Below are 23,490 nucleotides of genomic sequence, written 5' to 3' on the forward strand. Positions count from 1 at the left end.
GATATAGGCCCTATAACTACAAAGCACTTCAGAATTTCAGAATGGATGAGGAAATGCCAATCATCTGTGAATAAAACTGATATACTTTAGCATAATATGTGATTGATTGACCATGGATATCATGGCCTTTTCTAGAAGGTTGGATGGCATCACACATTCTGCTGAAGAGGCCAGCAGCTGCTTGAAATCAAATTGAGATATGATGCCATTAGATTTGATAGGCCTTGTGATGATGCAAAACAACAAACAAAAATTACAGGCTATTTGGGACTTCCCTGGTGGCTCAGTGGATAAGACTCTGTGCTCTCAATGCAGGGGTCCTGGGTTTGATCCCTGGTCAGGGAACTAGATCCTACATGTATGCTGCAACTAAGAGTTAGCATACCACAATTATGGAGCCTGCATGCCACAACTAAGACCTGGCACAACCAAATAAAAATGTGTCTCCAACTGTTATGTATCTTTTGGATAGCACATTTACCTCTCTATTTCTTGTCCTTTATTCAATAATCTTTGCCTCATCACCTATGATATAAATGAGACTATACTAGTTTTTGTGAGAAACAGAAAATTCTGAGATTCTTGTCATTTGTTTCAAAGTATTTCTATATAAATTGTCTCATTTTACTAAAAAATAAACTAATGGATGCAGAGAATATTTTTAATCACGTTTTCATTGTAAATTATCCAAAATCACATCTTTAGGTAGTAATAGAGCTGGGGCAAGAAACAAAACTACAACAAAAACAACAACACCCTCCCCCCACAAAACAAACAAACAAACAAACAACAAAAAAACTCTGGTCTTTTCTTTTCTACTACATATTCACTAAAATAAGAACAAAACCAAGAACAACAACAAATGACAATATAACTTACAATACAGTTGGAGAGCTAATACCCTTACAGAAAATTAGTTTAAGTTTAATAATTTTTTTCAAACATTTCCAAATCTTTTCAAGCATTTCCTTGGGTGACACTAACCTGAGCATATACAAACTATATAATTAAACAAAAATAACTTCTTGGGATTGGCCCACAATGCCATATCCCCAATGTTCTCATATGCCACTTAGAACTCCATCATTGTGAAGTGGCCTGAGTTGCTCTAAATTTTATGTGTGCTTTCCGCTGTGCATGTTAAAGAAAGTTTTCATTGCAGTCTCCTGCTGACTTGCTGCCTAAAGATTCCAAGTGACAAGGTGAAGCATTTCACTCTTACCGTCAGTGTTATTGTTGCTGTCAGTACTGACTTTCTACAAAAGAGTAGCATTTTCTTTGGCAAAAGAATTCATGCTGCTGGCTTGTATGTGCTCCCTCATGGACCCTCAGCTAGCCATTTCTCCTCTCCCCTTCTCATACTTTATTGTAAATTGCTCACATGGAGTTAAACTACACAAGAAGCTTTGATGATTCTTCCACTGCCAAGCTTTTCTCCACACACTCTTGGTTTCCCCAGCCAAAGCCCAAATGCTCTCTTCATCCTTTGCCCTCTGTTGTTGGCCTGCCTATGGAGTCTCTTCACAAGGAACAAGTGTCCTTTCCCTCCCTGATCCCCACTAACAACTACCCTTAAATTAAGTCAGCATCCTTGAACAAAATGTCTTACATATCATTCTGGTTTACAGTATATGATTTAGTTGTCACACACACAAATCAAAAACATGCTACTATTGAGACCAACACCACAACAAAAGTAATACCAAGCATGACAAAAATAAGACCTTATATAAACAATGAGGACTGTGAGGTCAAGAGAAAAAAGATAATCAATATGATCTGGACTAGACAGCAGCAGTTCATAAGGCAGATGAAAGTTACCTTTACCACTGAAAAATATCATATGAAGAGGTGAGGAAGGAATAAAAAGGGTAGTCTTGGAGAGAAGAGTGTAAGCATTTTGATCACTTGATTATTTTGAACTAGACTGTGCTTTTAAATAATTATATTCAGATACACTTTGCATGGTAAATGGACTAGTCTGAATGAATCAGAGTCTGCATGACAGATAATTGAATGTTTAGGTTGGAAATGTGGAATGGTGACAGTCTATAAAGTAATTAAATGCTAATGTGAGAATTTGCTGACTGTTACATGTCACATATTGGAGAAAAAAGATGAAAAAAGCATGTCTTTGAATATTTTTAGTCTAATGAAAGAGAAGATCATATGGAAAAATAAGAGTAAACTGTTGTAGGAGAAAGAGGGTATTAGGAAGGGGCATGAGGATTAGACCATAATGATGAAATTCACTAGGTAGAGCAAGCATGGAAGGACATTCAGGTAAAGAGATCTTCTGTGTGGATAGTAAGAATAGCAGCAGACAAATTAAGTGGGGAAGTATGAGCAAAACCCTGAAGAAGATTCATGTAGAAAAGCAGAATGAGAACTGGTGGAAAGGAATTTTCTCCTCCATAATTTTTATTAACATTTCATGTTATCCAGTTATTCCAGAAGATGTAAAAAATTCATTCTGCAATCCTCTCCCACCTCAATTAGGGAACAATGGTCTTCACTCCTGCATGGGCTCTTATTTGAACACATCGTATACAAAGAAAATTGAAGCTGTGCAACTCAAGGCCAAAAATATGGTATGACAACCTGTTTATACAACTTCCAAGCTATAGAACATTCCGAAAGTAGGAAAAGTACAAAGTAATTGTTTCACTATAGAATCTTTGTAAACACTTAAGGTGTAAATGTTTCAGCTATTTTCTGCTCTTTCTGTATTTCCACAGCAGGATAAGAAGGCACAAATGGAACAGGGCTGAAGTGGTATTCTCTCAAGATAATCTTTGTTTTCTAGTCTCTGCTCTAATTGGCAGTCAAATTAAATAAACCTGATTACAAAAAGTAATTGAAAGGACAATTCAAGTCTTTATCTATCCACAACCTCCAGACTGTGCAGGGCTGTACTCTCCTTCCCCTCATTCTCTGTGGCTGTGCTCTTTCTTGCAGAAAACCACTGTCATCTCTGGCTCCTCTCTGTTTGCCATTGCCTTCATCCATTCTTAATTCATTAATCATGTATGTGTTTTTTATTGGGAGACTGATGGAATATTATAATTTCATCTATTTTCCTTTTCATTTAAAAAGCAAAGAAACTTTGTGTTGGTTAGAACCTATTAAAATTCTCCAAAACAGAATGGTTCAAGATGGTGGAGTAGAAGGATGTGCACTCACTCCCTCTTGTGAGAATAGCAGAATCACAACTAACTGCTGAACAGTCATCGACAGGAAGACACTGGAACTCACCAAAAAAGATACCCCACATCCAGAGACAAAGGAGACGCAGCAATAAGATGGACTCAGTAACAGGACTGGGGGAAGCAGAGACTCCACTCTTGGAGGGCACACACAAAGTAACGTGTGCATCAGGACCCAGGGGGAATGACCAGGAACCCCATAGGAAAATGAACCAGACTTACCTGCTAGTGTTGGAGGGTCTCCTGAAGAGGTGGGGGGTGACTGTAGCTCACCATAGGGACAAGGAAACTAGCAGCAGAAGTTATGGGAAGTATGCCTTGGCATGAGCCCTCCCAGAGTCCACCATTAGCCTCATCAAAGATGTGTAGCCTCCAGTGCTGGGTCACCTCAGGCCAAAAACCAACAGGGAGGGAGCTCAGCTCCACCCATCAGCAGATAAGCAGATTAAAGTTATACTGACCTTTTCCCACCAGAGCAACATCCAGCTCTATCCACCACCAGTCGCTCCCATCAAGAAGCTTTCACAAGCCTCTTAGATAGCCTCATCCACCAGAGGACAGACAGCAGAAGCAAGAAGAACAACAATCCTGCAGCCTGTGGAACGAAAACCACATTCACAGAAAGATAGACAAAATGAAAAGACAAAGGACTATGTACCAGATGAAGGAACAAGATAAAACACCAGAAAAACAACTAAATGAAGTGGAGATAGGCAAACTTCCAGGAAAAGAATTCAGAATAATGATAGTGAAGATGATCCAGGATCTCAGAAAAAGAATGGAGGCAAAGATCGAGAAGATACAAGAAATATCTAACAAAGACCTAGAAGAATTGAAGAGCAAACACCGAGATGAATTAAAGAACAAACAGAGATGAACAATACAATAACTGAAATGAAAACTACACTAGAAGGAATCAATAGTGGAATAACTGAGGCAGAAGAACGGATAAGTAACCTGGAAGACAGAATGGTGGAATTCACTGCTGTGGAACAGAATAAAGAAGAAAGAATGAAAAGAAATGAAGACAGCCTAAGAGACGTCTGGGACAACATTAAATGCACCAACATTCACATTATAGGGGTCTCAGAAGAAGAGAGAGACAAAGGACCCAAGAAAATATTTGAAGAGATTATAGTTGAAAACTTCCCAAACATAGGAAAGGAAATAGGCACACAAGTCAAAAAGTACAGAGAGTCCCAGGCAGGACAACCCAAGGGAAAACATGCTGAGACACAAAGTATTAAATTGACAAAAATTAAAGGCAAAGAAAAATTATTAAAAGCAACCAGGGAAAAATAACAAATAACATATAAGGGAACTACCATAAGGTTAATAGCTGATTTCTCAAAAGAAACTCTACAAGCCAGAAGGAAGTGGCATGATATATTTAAAGTGATGAAAGGGAAGAACCTACAACAAAGATTACTCTACCTGGCAAACATCTCATTCAGATTCGATGGAGAAATCAAAAGCTTTACAGATAAGCAAAAGCTAAGAGAGTTCAGCACAACCAAACCAGCTCTACAACAAATGCTAAAGGAACTTCTCTAAATGGGAAACACAAGAGAAGAAAATGACCTACAAAAACAAATCCAAAACAATTAAGAAAATGATAATAGGAACATACATATTGATAATTACCTTAAATGTGAATGGATTAAATACTCCAATCAAAAGAGAGATACAAAATCAAGACTCATATATATGCTGTCTACAAAAGACCCACTTCTGTCCTAGGGACACATATAGACTGAAAGGGAGGAGATGGAAAAAGGTAATCCATGCAAATGGAAATCAAAAGAAAGCTGGAGTAGCAATACTCATATCAGATAAAATAGACTTTAAAATAAAGAATGTAACACAGAGAGATCAGCTTGGTGCTTTGTGACCACATAGAGGGGTGGGATAGGGAAGATGGAAAGGAGACACAAGAGGAAGGGGATATGGGGATATATGTATATGTATAGCTGATTCACTTTGTTATAAAGCAGAAACTATCACACCATCATAAAGCAATTATACTCCAATAAAGATGTAAAACATAAATAAAGAATATTACAAGAGACAAGGAAGGACACTACATAACAATCAAGGGATCAATCCCAGAAGAAGATATAACAATTATAAATATATATACACCCAACATAGGAGCACCTCAATACATAAGGCAAATGTTAACAGCTATAAAAGAGGAAATCAACAGTAACACAATAATTGAAGAGGATTTTAACACCTCACTTACACCAATGGACAGATCATCCAGATGGAAAATTAATAAGGAAACACAAGCTTTAAATGACACAATAGAGCAGATTGATTTAATTGATATCTATAGGACATTCCATCTGAAAACAGCAGATTACCCTTTCTTCTCAAGTGCACATGGAACATTCTCCAGGACAGATGATAACTTGGGTCACAAATCAACCCTCAGTAAATTTAAGAAAAATCAAATCATATCAAGCATCTTTTCTGACCACAATGCTATGTGATTAGAAATCAATTATAGGAATAAATAATGTAAAAAACAAAAACACAAGGAGGCTAAATAATATGTTACTACATAACCAAGAGACCACTGAAGAAATCAAGGAGGAAATCAAAAAATACCTAGAGACAAATGACAAAGAAAACACGATGATCCAACACCTATGGGATGCAGCAAAAGCAGTTCTAAGAGAGAAGTTTATAACAATACAATCCTACCTCAAGAAAAAAGAAACATCACAAATACACAATCTAACCTTACACCTAAGTGAACTAGAGAAAGAAGAACAAACAATACCCAAAGTTAGTAGAAGGAAAGAAATCACAGAGATCAGAGCAGAAATAAATGAAATAGAAAAAAAATAGCAAAGATCAATAAAAATAAAAGCTGGTTCTTTAAGAAGATAAACAAAATTGATAAACCATTAGTAAGACTCATCAAGAAAAAGAGGGAGAGGACTCAAATCAATGGTTACGAAGAACCTACGGCCAGGACAGGAATACAGATTCAAAGGTAGAGAAAGGACTTGAGGACACGGGGAGGGGGAAGGGTAAGCTGGGACGAAGTGAGAGAGTGTCATGGACTTACATATACTACAAAATGTAAGATAGCTAGCTAGTGGGAAGCAGCCGCATAACACAGGGAGATCAGCTTGGTTCTTTGTGACTACCTAGAGGGATGGGATAGGTAGGGTGGGAGGGAGACACAGGAAGGAGGAGATATGGGGATATATGTATATGTATAGCTAATTCACTTTGTTATAAAGCAGAAACTAACACACCATTGTAAAACAATTATACTCCAATAAAGATGTTAAACAAAAAATTTCTGATAAAATATCCTATAATCTCAAGCATGTATGGAAATAATTACCATCAGGATTTTAGTTGAAAAAAAAAATTAGAAATGAAGCAGGAGAAGTTACAACGGACACCACAGAAATGCAAAACATCATAAGAGACTACTACAAGCAACCCTATACCAAAAAAAATCAACAACCTGAAAGAAATGGACAAATTCTTAAAAAGATATAACCTTCCAAGATTGAACAAGGAAGTAATAGAAAATATGAACAGATCAATCACAAGTAATAAAATTGAAACTGTGATTAAAAATCTTCCAAAAAGGGCTTCTCTGGTGGCACAGTGGTTGAGAGTCCACCTGCCGATCATGGGATATGGGTTCGTGACCCAGTCTGGGAAGATCCCACATGCCGTGGAGCAGCTGGGCCCATAAGCCATGGCCACTGAGCCTTCACATCCAGAGCCTCTGCTCCAAAACGGGAGAGGCCACAACAGTGAGAGGCCCACATACCACAAAAAAAAAAAAAAAAAAAAACTTCCAAAAAAACAAAAGTCAAGGACCAGTTGGCTTCACAGGTGAATTCTATCAAACATTTAGAGAAGAGCTAACACCCATCTTTCTCAAACTCTTCCAGAAAACTACAGAGGCAGGAACACTCCCAAACTCATTCTGTGAGGCCACCATCACCCTGATACCAAAACCAGACAAAGATACTACAAACAAAGAAAATTAGAGACCAATATCACTGACGAATATAGATGCAAAAATCCTCAATAAAGTACTAGCAAAGGTAATCTAACAATACATTAAAAGGAACATACACCATGATCAAATGGGATTTATCCCAGGGATGCCAGGATTCTTCAATATATGCAAATCAATCAATGTGATACACCATATTAACAAATGGAAGAATAAAAACCATATGATCATCTCAATAGATGCAGAAAAAGATTTGACAAAATTTAACACCCATTTATGATAAAAACTCTCCAGGCAGTGGGCATAGAGGGAAACTACCTCAACATTATAAAGGCCATATATGACAAACCCACAGCCAACATCATTCTCAATGGTGAAAACCTGAAAGCATTTCCTCTAAGATCAGGAACAAGACAAGGAGGTCTACACTTCCCACTATTATTCAACATAGTTCTGGAAGTCCTAGACATGGCAATCAGCAAAGAAAAAGAAATAAAAGGAATACAAATTGGAAAAGAAGAGATAAAATTGTCATTGTTTGAAGATGATATAACACTATACATAGATAATCCTAAAGATGCAACCAGAAAACTACTAAAGCTAATCAATGAATTTTGTAAAGTTGCAGGATACAAAATTAATACACAGAAATATCTTGTGTTCTTATACACTAACAACGAAGGATCAGAAAGGGAAATTAAGGAAACAATCCCATTCACCATTGCAATGAAAAGAATAAAATACCTAGGAATAAACCTACCAAAGGAGGTAAAAGACCTGTACTCAGAAAACTATAAGACGCTGATGAAAGAAATCAAAGATGACACAAACAGATTGAGAGATACACCAAGACTATTCTACCCAAAGCAATCTACAGATTCAATGCAATCCCAAATAAATTACCAATGTCATTTTCTACAGAACTGGAACAAAAAATCTTAGATTTTGTATGGAGACACAAAAGACCCTGAATAACCAAAGCAATCTTGAGGGAGAAAAACGGAGCTGGAGGAATCAGACTCCCTGACTTCACACTATACTACAAAGCTACAGTAATCAAGACAATATGGTACTGGCACAAAAACAGAAATATAGATCAATGGAACTGGATAGAAAGCCCAGAGATAAACCCACACACCTATGGTCCACTAACCTATGACAAAGGAGGCAAGGATATACAATGGAGGAAAGACGGTCTCTTCAATAAGTGGTGCTGGGAAAACTGGACAGTTAGAGGTAAAATAATGAAATTAGAACACTTCCAAACACCATACACAAAAATAAACTCAATATGGATTAAAGACTTAAATGTAAGAGTAGACACTATAAAACTCTTTGAGGAAAACTTTGGAAGAACACTCTTTGACATAAATCACAGCAAGATCTTTTTTGACCCACCTCCTGGAGTAATAGAAATAAAAACAAAAATAAACAAATGGGACCTAATGAAACAAAAGCTGTTGCACAGCAAAAGAAACTTTAAACAAGATGAAAAGACAACCCTCAGAGTGGGAGGAAATATTTGCAAACCAATCAACGCACAAAGGATTAATCTCCAAAATACATAAATAGCTCATGCAGCTCAATATTACAAAAAACAAACAACACAATCCAAAAATGAGCAGAAAACCTAAATCTACATTTCTCCAAAGAAGATATACATATTGCTAACAAACACAAGAAAGGATGCTCAATATGACTAATCATTAGAGAAATGCAAATCAAACTGCAATGAGGTATCACCTCACACCATTCAGAATGACCATCATCAAAAATCTACAAACACTCCAGCCAGGAGTCAGGGCTCTGCCTCTGAGGTAGGAGAGCCAACTTCAGGTCACTGGTCAATAAGAGACCTCCCAGCTCCACATAATATTAAATGGCGGAAATCTCCCAGAGACCTCCATCTTAACACCAGCACCCAGCTTCACTCAACGACCAGCAAGCCACAGTGCTGGACAACCTATGCCAAACAACTAGAAAAACAGGAACACAACCCCACCCATTAGCAGAGAGGCGGCCTAAAATCATAATAAGGCCACAGACACCCCAAAACACACCACCAGACGTGAACTTGCCCACTAGAGAGACAAGATCCAGCCTCACCCACCACAACACAGGCACTAGTCCCCTCCACCAGGAAACCTACACAACCCACTGAAACAACCTTAGCCACTGGAGACAGACATCAAAAACAATGGGAACTACAAACCTGCAGCCTGCAAAAAGGAGACCCCAAACACAGTAAGATAAGCAAAATGAGAAGACAGAAAAACACACAGCAGATGAAGGAACAAGATAAAAATGTACCAGACCTAGCAAATGAAGAGGAAATAGGCAGTCTACCTGAAAAAGAATTCAGAATAATGATAGTAAGGATGATCCGAAATCTTGGAAATAGAATGGACAAAATGCAAGAAACAGTTAACAAGGACCTAGAAGAAATAAAGATGAAACAAGCAACGATGAACAATGCAATAAATGAAATTAAAAATAGTCTAGAAGGGATCAATAGCAGAATAACTGAGGCAGAAGAACGGATAAGTGACCTGGAAGATAAAGTAGTGGAAATAACTACTGCAGAGCAGAACAAAGAAAAAAGAATGAAAAGAACTGAGGACAGTCTCAGAGACCTCTGGGACAACATTAAACACACCAACATTCGAATTATAGGGGTTCCAGAAGAAGAAGAGAAAAAGAAAGGGACTGAGAAAATATTTGAAGAGATTATAGTTGAAAACTTCCCTAATATGGGAAAGGAAATAGTTACTCAAGTCCAGAAAGCACAGAGAGTCCCATAAAAGATAAACATGCCAAGACACATATTAATCAAACTGTCAAAAATGAAATACAAAGAAAGCATATTAAAAGCAGCAAGGGAAAAACAACAAATAACACACAAGGGAATCCCCATAAGGTTAACAGCTGATCTCTCAGCAGAAACCCTACAAGCCAGAAGGGAGTGGCAGGACATACTGAAAGTGATGAAGGAGAAAAACCTGCAACCAAGACTACTCTACCCAGCAGGGGTCTCATTCAGATTTGATGGAGAAATTAAAACCTTTACAGACAAGCAAAAGCTGAGAGAGTTCAGCACCACCAAACCAGCTTTACAACAAATGCTAAAGGAACTTCTCTAGACAAGAAACACAAGAGAAGGAAAAGACCTATAATAACGAACCCAAAACAATTTAGAAAATGGGAATAGGAACATACATATTGATAATTACCTTAAATGTAAATGGACTAAATGCTCCCACCAAAAGACACAGATTGGCTGAATGGATACAAAAACAAGACCCTTATATATGCTGTCTACAGGAGACCCATTTCAGACCTAGAGACACATACAGACTGAAAGTAAGGGGATGGAAAAAGATATTCCATGCAAATGGAAACCAAAAGAAAAATGGAGTAGCAATTCTCATATCAGACAAAATAGACTTTAAAATAAGGACTATTAAAAGAGACAAAAAAGGACAATACATAATGATCAAGGGATCGATCCAAGAAGAAGATATAACAATTGTAAATATTTATGCACCCAACATAGGAGCACCTCAATACATAAGGCAAATACTAACAGCCATAAAAGGGGAGATCGACAGTAACACATTCATAGTAGGGGACTTTAACACCCCACTTTCACCCATGGACAGATCATCCAAAATGAAAATAAATAAGGAAACACAAGCTTTAAATGATACATTAAACAAGATGGACTTAATTGATATTTATAGGACACTCCATCCAAAAACGACAGAATACACATTTTTCTCAAGTGCTCATGGAACATTCTCAAGGATAGAACATATCTTGGGTCACAAATCAAGCCTTGGTAAATTTAAGAAAATTGAAATTGTATCAAGTATCTTTTCTGACCACAATGCCATGAGACTAGATATCAATTACAGGAGAAGATCTGTAAAAAATACAAACACATGGAGGCTAAACAATACACTACTTAATAATGAAGTGATCACTGAAGAAATCAAAGAGGAAATAAAAAAATACCTAGAAACAAATGACAGTGGAGACACAACGACCCAAAACCTATGGGATGCAGCAAAAGCAGTTCTAAGGGGGAAGTTTATAGCAATACAAGCCCCCCTTAAGAAGCAGGAAACATCTCGAATAAACAACCTAACCTTGCACCTCAAGCAATTAGAGAAAGAAGAACAAAAAACCCCCAAAGCTAGCAGAAGGAAAGAAATCATAAAAATCAGATCAGAAATAAATGAAAAAGAAATGAAGGAAACGATACCAAAGATCAATAAAACTAAAAGCTGGTTCTTTGAGAAGATAAACAAAATAGATAAACCACTAGCCAGACTCATCAAGAAAAAAAGGGAGAAGACTCAAATCAATAGAATTAGAAATGAAAAAGGAGAAGTAACAACTGACACTGCAGAATTAAAAAAAATCATGAGAAATTACTACAAGCAACACTATGCCAATAAAATGGACAATCTGGAAGAAATGGAAAAATTCTTAGAAATGCACAACCTGCCAAGACTCAATCAGGAAGAAATAGAAAATATGAACAGACCAATCATAAGCACTGAAATTGAAACTGTGATTAAAAATCTTCCAACAAACAAAAGCCCAGGACCAGATGGCTTCACAGGTGAATTCTATCAAACGTTTAGAGAATAGTTAACACCTGTCCTTCTCAAACTCTTCCAAAATATAGCAGAGGGAGGAACACTCCCAAATTCCTTCTACGAGGCCACCATCACCTTGATACCAAAACCAGACAAGGATGTCACAAAGAAAGAAAACTACAGGCCAATATCACTGATGAACATAGATGCAAATATCCTCAACAAAATACTAGCAAACAGAATCCAACAGCACATTCAAAGGATCATACACCATGATCAAGTGGGGTTTATTCCAGGAATGCAAGGATTCTTCAATATACGCACATCTATCAATGTGATAAACCATATTAACAAATTGAAGGAGAAAAACCATATGATTATCTCAATAGATGCAGAGAAAGCTTTCGACAAAATTCAACACCCATTTATGATAAAAACCCTGCAGAAAGTAGGCATAGAGGGAACTTTCCTCAACATAATAAAGGCCATATATGACAAGCCCACAGCAAACATCATTCTCAATGGTGAAAAATTGAAAGCATTTCCACTAAGATCAGGAACAAGACAAGGTTGCCCACTCTCACCACTTTTATTCAACATAGTTTTGGAAGTTTTAGCCACAACAATCAGAGAAGAAAAGGATATAAAAGGAATCCAAATTGGAAAAGAAGAAGTAAAGCTGTCACTCTTTGCAGATGACCTGATACTATACATAGAGAATCCTAAAGATGCTACCAGAAAACTACTAGAGCTAATCAATGAATATGGTAGAGTAGCAGGATACAAAATTAATGCACAGAAATCTCTGGCATTCCTATACACTAATGATGAAAAATCTGAAAGTGAAATCAGAAAAGACTCCCATTTACCATTGCAACAAAAAGAATAAAATATCTAGGAATAAACCTACCTAAGGAGACAAAAGACCTGTATGCAGAAAATTATAAGACACTGATGAAAGAAATTAAAGATGATACAAATAGATGGAGAGATATACCATGTTCTTGGGTGGGAAGAATCAACATTGTGAAAATGACTCTACTACCCAAAGCAATCTATAGATTCAATGCAATCCCTATCAAACTACCACTGGCATTTTTCACAGAACTAGAACAAAACATTTCACAATTTGTATGGAAACACAAAAGACCCCAAATAGCCAAAGCAATCTTGAGAACGATAAAAGGAGCTGGAGGAATCAGGCTCCCTGACTTCAGACTATACTACAAAGCTACAGTAAACAAGACAGTATGGTACTGGCACAAAAACAGAAAGATAGATCAATGGAACAGGATAGAAAGCCCAGAGATAAACCCACGCACATATGGACACCTTATCTTTGATAAAGGTGGCGGGAATGTACAGTGGAGAAAAGGCAGCCTCTTCAAAAAATGGTGCTGGGAAAACTGGACAGGTACATGTAAAAGTATGAGATTAGATCACTCCCTAACACCATACACAAAAATCAGCTCAAAATGGATTAAAGACCTAATTGTAAGGCCAGAAACTATCAAACTCTTAGAGGAAAACATAGGCAGAACACTCTATGACATAAATCACAGCAAGATCCTTTCTGACCCACCTCCTAGAGTAATGGAAATAAAAACAAAAATAAACAGTTGGGACCTAATGAAACTTCAAAGCTTTTGCACAGCAAAGGAAACCATAAACAAGACCAAAAGACAATCCTCAGAATGGGAGAAAATATTTGTAAATGAAGCAACTGACAAAGGATTAATCTCCAAAATTTACAAGCAGCTCATGCAGCTCAATAACAAAAAAACAAACAACCCAATCCAACAATGGGCAGAAGACCTAAATAGACATTTCTCCAAAGAAGATATACAGAATGCCAACAAACACATGAAAGAATGCTCAACATCATTAATCATTAGAGAAATGCAAATCAAAACTACAATGAGATACCATCTCACACCAGTCAGAATGGCCATCATCAAAAAATCTAGAAACAATAAATGCTGGAGAGGGTGTGGAGAAAAGGGAACACTCTTGCACTGCTGGTGGGAATGTGAATTGGTTCAGCCACTATGGAGAACAGTATGGAGGTTCCTTAAAAAACTACAAATAGAATTACCATATGACCCAGCAATCCCACTACTGGGCATATACCCTGAGAAAACCAAAATTCAAAAAGAGTCATGTACCAAAATGTTCATTGCAGCTCTATTTACAATAGCCTGGAGATGGAAACAACCTAAGTGTCATCATCGGATGAATGGATAAAGAAGATGTGGCACATATATACAATGGAATATTACTCAGCCTTAAAAAGAAACGAAATTGAGCTATTTGTAATGAGATGGATAGACCTAGTCTGTCATACAGAGTGAAGTAAGTCAGAAAGAAAAAGACAAATACTGTATGCTAACACATATATATGGAATTTAAGAAAAAAAAAATGTCATGAAGAACCTTGGGGTAAGACAGGAATAAAGACGCAAACCTACTGGAGAACGGACTTGAGGATATGGGGAGGGGGAAGGGTGAGCTTTGACAGGGCGAGAGAGAGTCATGGACATATACACACTAACAAACGTAGTAAGGTAGATAGCTAGTGGGAAGCAGCCGCATGGCACAGGGATATTAGCTCGGTGCTTTGTGACAGCCTGGAGGGGAGGGATAGGGAGAGTGGGAGGGAGGGAGACGCAAGAGGGAAGATATATGGGAACATATGTATATGTATAACTGATTCACTTTGTTATAAAACAGAAACTAACACACCATTGTAAAGCAATTATACCCCAATAAAGATGTTAAAAAAAAAATCTACAAACAATAAATGCTGGTGAGGGTGTGGAGAAAAGGGAACCCTCTTGCACTCTTGGTGGGAATATAAATTGATACAGCCACTGTGGAGAACAGTATGGAGGGTCCTTAAAAAACTAAAAATAGAGTTACCATATGACCCAGCAATCCCACTACTTGTCATATACCCAGAGTAAACCATAATTCATAAAGACACATTTAACCCATTTTCATTGCAGCACTATTTACAATAGCCAGGTCATGGAAGCAACATAAATGCCCATCAACAAACGAATGGATAAAGAAGATGTGGTACATATATACAATGGAATGTTATTCAGCCATAAAAAGGAATGAAAGTGGGTCATTTGTAGAGACGTGGAAGAACCTAGAGACTGTCATACAGAGTGAAGTATGTCAGAAAGAAGAAAACAAATCTCATATAATAATGCATGTATGTGGAATCTAGAAAAATGATACAGATGAACCGGTTTTCAAGGCAGAAATAGAGACACAGATGTAGAGAACAAACTTATGGACACTAAGGGGGGAAAGTGAGGAGGTGTACTGGTGGTGGGGTGAGTTAGGAGATTGGGATTGACATACATACACTAATATATATAAAGTAGATAATAAGAACCTGCTGTATTAAAAAAATAAAATAAAATTCAAAAAATATATTGCAAAACATTAATAACATGCAGTGATGGAGTATGAAATATATAGTCACTTATACTTTACCTTGCAAACACAGACAATTGTCCATACATTCCTGAGTGTAAAATATTTTATCTCTAAAATGGAGATAGCCACATGTACATCATGTGACTTTACAAAGGTTTAAATAAAAATACGTAAAAAAAAAATATATATATATATATATACACATATATGTGTGTATTTGTCTCTGTATATGTGGTAATTATATGAATACTACCTTATATTTGTAGATAGTCTACTGTATATGTTTGACTGAATTGGAAGTGAAAAACATACAGTGAAAAGAGAGAGAGAGCAGGAATTAGGCATGGAACGTCTAAGCACTACTCTTCAAGGCTGACAAACATAAAAGGAGAGGCAGAGGAAGGTGGTTTGGATATGAAGGGCCTCAGATTGTAGTTTAGCTCTGAGAACATCCCAGACAATAGAAAGGGGTGCTGCTGTGCAGAGATTCCTACCTTGGAAAGAAATAGACAGACCACAGTAGGGCTGAGGCTGCCCTGAAAGACCTCAGCTAAAAGGCTGCAGTGGATCCTGAGGGTACTTCAGCTAGAGCATTCCAGCTAACAACACTGCTTGCAGAAAGTTCTATCTTGAGAAATGGGATGCACCGTACATGGTTGCCACTTACATATAGAAAGAAACCGGCAATTACAAGTAGAATTCATGTTATTATTATTCAATAGCTCCCCCAATATGATCACTGACAGACAAAAACCTTTCTGTTTTATAGAATACTTTGGAAGCATGGCAGATTTTTTAAGTGTTCTTAAATTTCCATCTTTTCTCAACATCTAAGGAAAGGCTGTCAGAACTCTGTGAACACACATCTGCTTAGTTTTCTCCTTCACCTGCATGATATCCTTAAACTATGAATTCTGTGATCAGGTCACTATTCAACAGAGATCCATTCTAAGTTACCTTTTAATAAAACATTACACATATTTCAGTATGATAAAAATGGTGTATTCCGAAAGGGCCTATGTCCTACATATGTTGAAATTTTATTTTGGAGGTGCCCACACACAGAATATGCAAAAAATGATGCTTCCTTATATATTCCATTGAATTCTAATTCATTAGTAGTCTATCAGATTCAGTAGGCAACAAGTTACTTGTCAGCTGCAAAGGGTATAAACCAATTGGCAAGAAAGTAGGACCATAGGGATAGTAAAACCCTTTTGACCTTGCTAAGAAGAAAGAGGAGTGGAGAGAATTGCTGATTCATGAAGGAAAACCTTCCTGAAGAGTTGAATGCTCAGGTTAAACTTTTCTCCTAGGCAGTACTAATTTGGCAGACAGATAGCAAACCATAGTTAATCTAAGCTGACATTGACCTTGCTGGCATTTCCTGCAAAATCATCTCACACAAATTTTTCTCAAATAATTATTCCAATGCATTATATACAAAAAACTGTCTATCAACAAATCTAGGGATGTTTAATCTTCCTTCAGCTAAAATTCAGCAATATTTTGCTACAGGGAGAAAAAAGTTCAGCTACTCTCTGAAAGTTTTATGGCTTTGATTTTGTAGGGAAGAATAAGTGGCTCAATGGAAAACAATGCATTGATTATATGGGAGCTGTTTTACAATTCTGTAATATATAGATACTGATAAAGATGTAAAAGTTATTCTATATAGATATGCAATATCTATTCCTTGTGGAGGAATAACCATCCTTCCCTGTGGAAAAAACTGATATTTCTTGCACTTGTACATTCATTCTAATATCCATGGTCTATAAATATATCTGTTCTTTGGATTTGCTTTTGAAATGGTTCTAAAATCTGCATGATTTCCTCATTGATTAAAGAGATAAAATTATTAAAGTGTTCATTTTTTATATCTGCATGAGAGTCATAATATTAACTTCTTAAACAAATCTTTAAACAATATGACTTTTAATATCACATACTTATGAATACCTATTATCCTTTTGGATAGTTTCCTTATAAATCCCAATTTTAAATCATAGAATTATGTATATTTAATTTACTTTCATTTATTCACCTATTCTTTTTTTTTTTTTTTTTTTTTTTTTGCGGTACGCGGGCCTCTCACTGTTGTGGCCTCTCCCGTTGCGGAGCACAGGCTCTGGACACGTAGGCTCAGTGGCCATGGCTCACGGGCCCAGCCGCTCTGCGGCATGTGGGATCTTCCCAGACCAGGGCACGAACCCGTGTCCCCTGCATCGGCAGGCGAACTCTCAACCACTGCACCACCAGGGAAGCCCCCCTATACATCTTTTAATTGAACATCTAACCCATTCCACACAGTGTTAGAATTTCAGAAATTCATGGTAATTGTATCATGTGACCCTATCCCTGATATGATGCAGCTAACATTTTCAGGCGGGAAATGCCTTATGAACAGATAAATTACAATGCAACAGGGTATGTGTTAAAGAAGAGTAAAGGAGAAAATGCTCTCAAAGGAGAAGAAAATCAAACAGCCAGTTCACTTTTAGGCCTTTGGGAAAGCTATAAAACATGAGGTGGGATTTTAAAATGGGTTTTAAAGTAGTACTTCATTGGAGAGATGAGAAGACATGGCAAAGAAGAAACACACATTTGAGTTTTATATTTGTGCTTTTGCCAAGAGCTTTATCAAGAACTTTAACAACTACAGTCAAATGACATAAAAATACAGCAGTAGTTGTAAGAGACAAACCCAGCATTATTTTTCTTATTTGACTAGACTTTAAAGTACCAGAGAAGTTAAGTGAATTGCAAAAGGTCACACAGCTAGATGGTAAAAGAGTGAGAACTAAACTTTTACTATTTCAATTCTTTCTTCCTCAAGACACTCCTGACAGTAAGAGGATGTAAGAAATCAGAGCAGACACTACTGGAACACTCAAAGTATAAAAACACAAGTACAATTTACTTTTTGAGGAAACGCCATATTACTTCCTATAATGACTATACCAATTTACATTCCCACTTACAGTGTACAAGAGCAGACTTTTCTCCACATCTGCACCAATATATATTATCTTTTGTTTTGTGATAATGTCCATTCTAATAGGTGTGAAGTAATATCTCACTGTGGTTTTGATTTGCATTTTCCTGAGAATTAGTGATGTTAAGCAGTTTATTATATATTTGTTAGCCATTTGTATATCTTCTTATGAGAAATGTCGATTCAGGTCCTTTGTCCACTTTTTATCAGATTATTCATTTGGGGGGTTTCTTTGTTTTTCCTATTTAGTTAAATTCCTTATATATTTTGGATATTTACCAACCCATTATCAGATATATGGTGCAAATATTTTCTCTCATTCCATAAGTTGTCTCTTCACTCTGTTGAATTTTTTTCTGCTATGCAGAAGCTTTTAATTTGAAGAAATTCCATTTGTCTATATATGCTTTTGTTGTCTGTATTTTGAGGGTCATACTCAAAAATCTTTACCCAGACCAATGTCAAGATTTTTTCCTGTGTTCCTCTAGTAGTTTTAGAGTTTTGGGTCTTATGCTTAAGTCTTTAATCTGTTTTGAGTTGATTTTTGTACATGGTGTGAGATAAGAGTTCAAGTTAATTCTTCATATGGATATCCAGTTTCCCCAATATCATTTATTGAAGAGACTATCTCATTCCCATTGTGTACTCCTGGCACCCTTGTAGAAATCACTTGATTGTAACTGTGTCAATGTATGTTAGGGCTCTCTCTTCTGTTCCATTGGTCTGTGTGGCTGTTCTTACGTCACTACTATACTGTTTTGGTTACTATAGCTTTGTGGTATATTTCAAAATCAGGCAGTGTCTCCATCTCTGTGTCTTGCTCAAGAATACTGAGACTATTTGGGGTCTTTTGTACTTCCATATGAACTTTAGGATTTTTTTCCTATTTCTGTGGACAATTTCATTTGAATTTTGATAGAGAATGCATTGAATCTGTACATCACTTTGAATAGTATGGACATTTTAACAATATTAATTCTTCCAATCCATGAACACAGGATACCTTTCCCTTTATTTGTGTCTTTTTAAGTTTCTTTCATCAGTTTTTGTTTTGTTTTGTTTATAGTTTCCAGTGTACAGAGCAGTCACTAGCTTGGTTAAATTTATTCCTAAACATTTAACTGTTCTGATGCTACTGTAAATGAAATTGTTTTCTTAATTTCTTTTCATATAGTTTGTTTTTAGCATATAGAAACACCACTGAGTTTTGTATGTTCATTTTAACTCCTAAAAATTTGATGTATTTGTTTATTAGTTCTAAAAGTTTTTTGATGGAGTATTTAGTGTTCTCCACATATGACATTATATCATCTGAAAACAAAGATAATTTTACATCTTCCTTTTTGATCTAGATGTCTTTTATTTATTTTTCTTGCCTGATTGCCCTGGCAAGGACTTCTAATACTATGTTGAACAGAAGTGGTAAGAAGAGGCATTACTGTCTTGTTCTGCTCTTATAAGACAAGATTTCAGCTTATCAACATTAAGTATGATTTTAGCTGTAGGTTTTTCCTATATGGCCTTCATTATGTTGAGGTACATTCTCTCTATACCTAATTTGTTGAGAGTCTTTGTCATGAAGGGACACTGAATTTTGTCAAATGTTTTATCTGTATCTACTGAGATGATCACATGAGCTGCATCCTTCATTCGGTAGTGTATCACATTTACTTATTTGCATTTTTTATACCATCCTTGCATCCCAGGGATAAATCCTACTTGATCATACAGTATGATCCTTTTAATGTGTTGTTAAATTCTATTTGCTAATATGTTGTTAAGAAATTTTGCATCTATATTCCTTAGGGATAATGGCCTGTGATTTCTAGCGGTGTCCTTGTCTGGCCTTGATATCAGAGTAATGCTGGTCTTATAAAATAAGTTTAGAATTGTGTCCTCCTCTTCTATTTTTTAGAAGAATATGAGGATTGGTGTTCATGTTTTTTGACGTTTGATATAATTCACCTATCATGCTATCTGGTCCTTGGTTTTACCTTGTTGGATTGTTTTCATTATTGATTCAATTTTCTTTCTTATTATTGGCCCATTCAGATTTTCTTTTCTTCATGATTTAAATTGGTAGGTTGTATGTCTCCAGGAATTTGTACACTTCTACTAGGTTATTCATTTTTTTGGTATACAATTGTTCATAGTAATCTATTATAATCCTTTGTATTAATGTCTCTTCTTTCATAATTTTTATAATTATACTTTATATAATCTTAATAATTTTATTTGTCTCCTTTTAATACTTATTCTAGCTCAAGTTTTGTTAATTTTCTTTCTTTAAAAAAACAGCTCTTAGATCAACTGATCTTTTCTATTACTTTTCCATTCTCTATTTCACTTATTTATGCAGTAATCTTTATTATTTTCTCTCTTCTGCTAACATTGGACTTTGATTTTTCATTTTTTCTCTAGTTTCTTGATGTGTAAATTTAAGTTGCTTATTTAAGGTCCTTCTTTTTTTCTTAAGGTAGGCAGTTATCCTTATAAACTCTCCTCTTAGAATTACTTTTGTTCCACACTGTAAGATAAGGTGTGCTGCATTTCCATTTTTGTTTGTCTCAATATATGTTTAAATTTGCTTTTGATTCCTTCTTTGACCCATTGGTTGTTCATGAGTGTGTTATTGCATCCCAAACAAATGGCAAAGCTGAGAGCTCACTACACTTTTACTTTTCTATGGGAGAAATCAGGGGCTGAGGAGGTCTCCCTTGGCACTGAGCTGTGCTGCTTTAGGGGAAGGATAATGCAAGTAAAGTAAAACTGTCCTTCTTACCCTCTTCAATATGTGCATTCTTAGGGAAAAGACATTTAGGCAGAATGTTAGATCTATACAACATAATAAAAAAAATAAGGTATATCCACTGTTTCATAAAGTTTTTTCTCTATTTTCAAGTTCTCATTACTTGTCCATATTTTTATTGTAGTTAAATTCTACTTGATTAATGTTATAAATAATTATGATTTAGAAATCTCAAGACATTTTAAACATAGATATTTTTACTATAATCCATAAGGTAAATTGTTCAATTGTGTTCTTATATCTACTGAGGAAATATATAATAAAGTAGTTTCAGAGATATAATATAAAGCCAACATCTATTTTAACCTTGCAATAATATTCATTGGATGCCTCAAATATAGAAAATGTAATGGTGGTTGCCAGGTGCAGAGCAAGGAATAAAATGATATTCCATTCTCCTGGAATTTGTAGTCTATATAAAGAGATAGATAATGCATAAACAAACAAACAAATAAAGGAGATCCTAAGAAGCTTGTTTGGCAAATGTTTTGAATTTGGGGCTAAAGACAGAACTTATCTTGAGAGCTAATACATACCCTATAAGACATCAAGAAGACTCTCTATTTCCTTGAAAGTAAGCTACACAGTGCTGGATGGGTCTTGTCATTAAAGTAAATCTAGCAGCATGGAAGATCTGTGATAATAGAGAAAGTGTCCTTGTAGATATGTTGTTTGATCCCATTAAATGGAAAAGATAGTGAAATTGAAGAAGATAACTTATTTTCAGTATCTATAGTGCATGCTTCTGACAGAGAAAAGTGACAAAAAATAAAATAGAGTGAAGAATAGAAAGCAGCAAACAGCAGATAATACTACCAACAACCTTTTATATAATGGTATTAGAGTATGCTACTACAATGTCAAAAGTGCTAAAAAACTGAGTAGAAAATATTCCAGGGCAATCGCACAGATTTGCAAAAATCTGTGTTTAAAATCACAAATTTGAATCAAAGCTATAGGCCGCCTGTCCTTTACCTTGTTTTGTTTTTTTTTTTTAATCACCTAGCCATAATTATGCAATGGCTCTAACAATTAGAAACAGACTTCCATAGTACCTATGCACATCAAAACTCGAGAGACTGGGATAGCTTAATGTAGATTCAAGACAAAAATCTACACACAAAGGGAAAAATTGAGCTGTTTCACGGGGTGTCATTTAATGCCTCTAAAGTGTGGAACCATATCTAGAACATTCTGAAGAATATAAAATGTGAATTAGGTTAAGCTCTTCTCTTTACAAAGTCAAAAGATAGACATTTCAAAGTATCAGAGGATGTAATACCACCTTGACAAATCTCCTGCATAACAAACTCCTTAGAACCGTAGTAAGAAGGTATTTTTGATGAACAAGGCATTAATGGTTGCAGTGTCAAGATAAGAAAAGAAATGCAGTTTTTATGACAGATTCTTTACTTTTAGAAAATTATCATGACAGGGCAGATAGATTCAACAGAGGTATTGATACAGGACACTATGCTGACATTATACAATTTGAGTATGTGTTTCTCTAAGACCTGAAGCTTTTGGCTCTAGGAGAGAAGGCCCTTCTGTTCAGTCCTCCATTCATGATCACTCTTCTATAGACAAGTCTGAGTTTTATCCAGTGCTCATGTGTTTAGATATCTCCATGTAGCTTACAGTATTTAGCCTATCATATCTACCTGAAAATATATTGCTCAGATAATTTCTCAGGAAGGTGGACTTCAGTCTCTGTTGCCCCCTTCAAATGCAATTTTCTTGGTACAGAGCATTTGTGTGAGGCTTTAATCATTCAGCACATAGCAGATGGATAAGAGCAAATTCCCAACTATAGGTACCATACCTTCCCTGGCATGTGTTATGTGTTTCCATGTTTGTCTTAGATGTTCTACACTTAAGTCTTTTAACTACACTGTTGCAATTTGCTGGATCTTTTCAACAAAGTGTATCAATACTTCAATAGGGTCCTAAGACAAAAGATAGAAGAAATCACCCTGTGATAAGAGGTCACACTTGGCTAGCTTATGATGCCCAGTTATTTAGTCAAACACTAGTCTAGTTGCTGCTATGAAGGTATTTTGTACATATGAATCACATTTACTATTAGTAAATGAGATTACTTCCCTCTCTTCAACGAGGGTAATTCAGCTCCCAGGATTCAAGTAAGAAACTTTGTGTCTACGTGATGATGCAGGGGTTCCCATGACTAAAAATATTCAGAAAACCACTGTACTAAAGAGAGAATACTGAAGGTGAGTCGTGGATCTGTCCACCTCAGAGAAGGCATGTGTGGCAAGTCTGTGTGATCATGGTCCCGATAAATACATTCATATCCTTTGCAAATCTGGTATGGTTGTGAAAATCCCATGATGAGTATTGACCATAGTAACTGGAGGCCTTCCAGACTGCCATCAGTTTCATCTCTTTTGTTTCCCTCTAGCCCTATA

Source organism: Delphinapterus leucas, chromosome 18, assembly GCF_059928025.1.
Source record: "Delphinapterus leucas isolate spDelLeu-1000000601 "Yukka" chromosome 18, BTC_Dleu_Yukka2, whole genome shotgun sequence".
Taxonomy (NCBI): domain Eukaryota; kingdom Metazoa; phylum Chordata; class Mammalia; order Artiodactyla; family Monodontidae; genus Delphinapterus; species Delphinapterus leucas.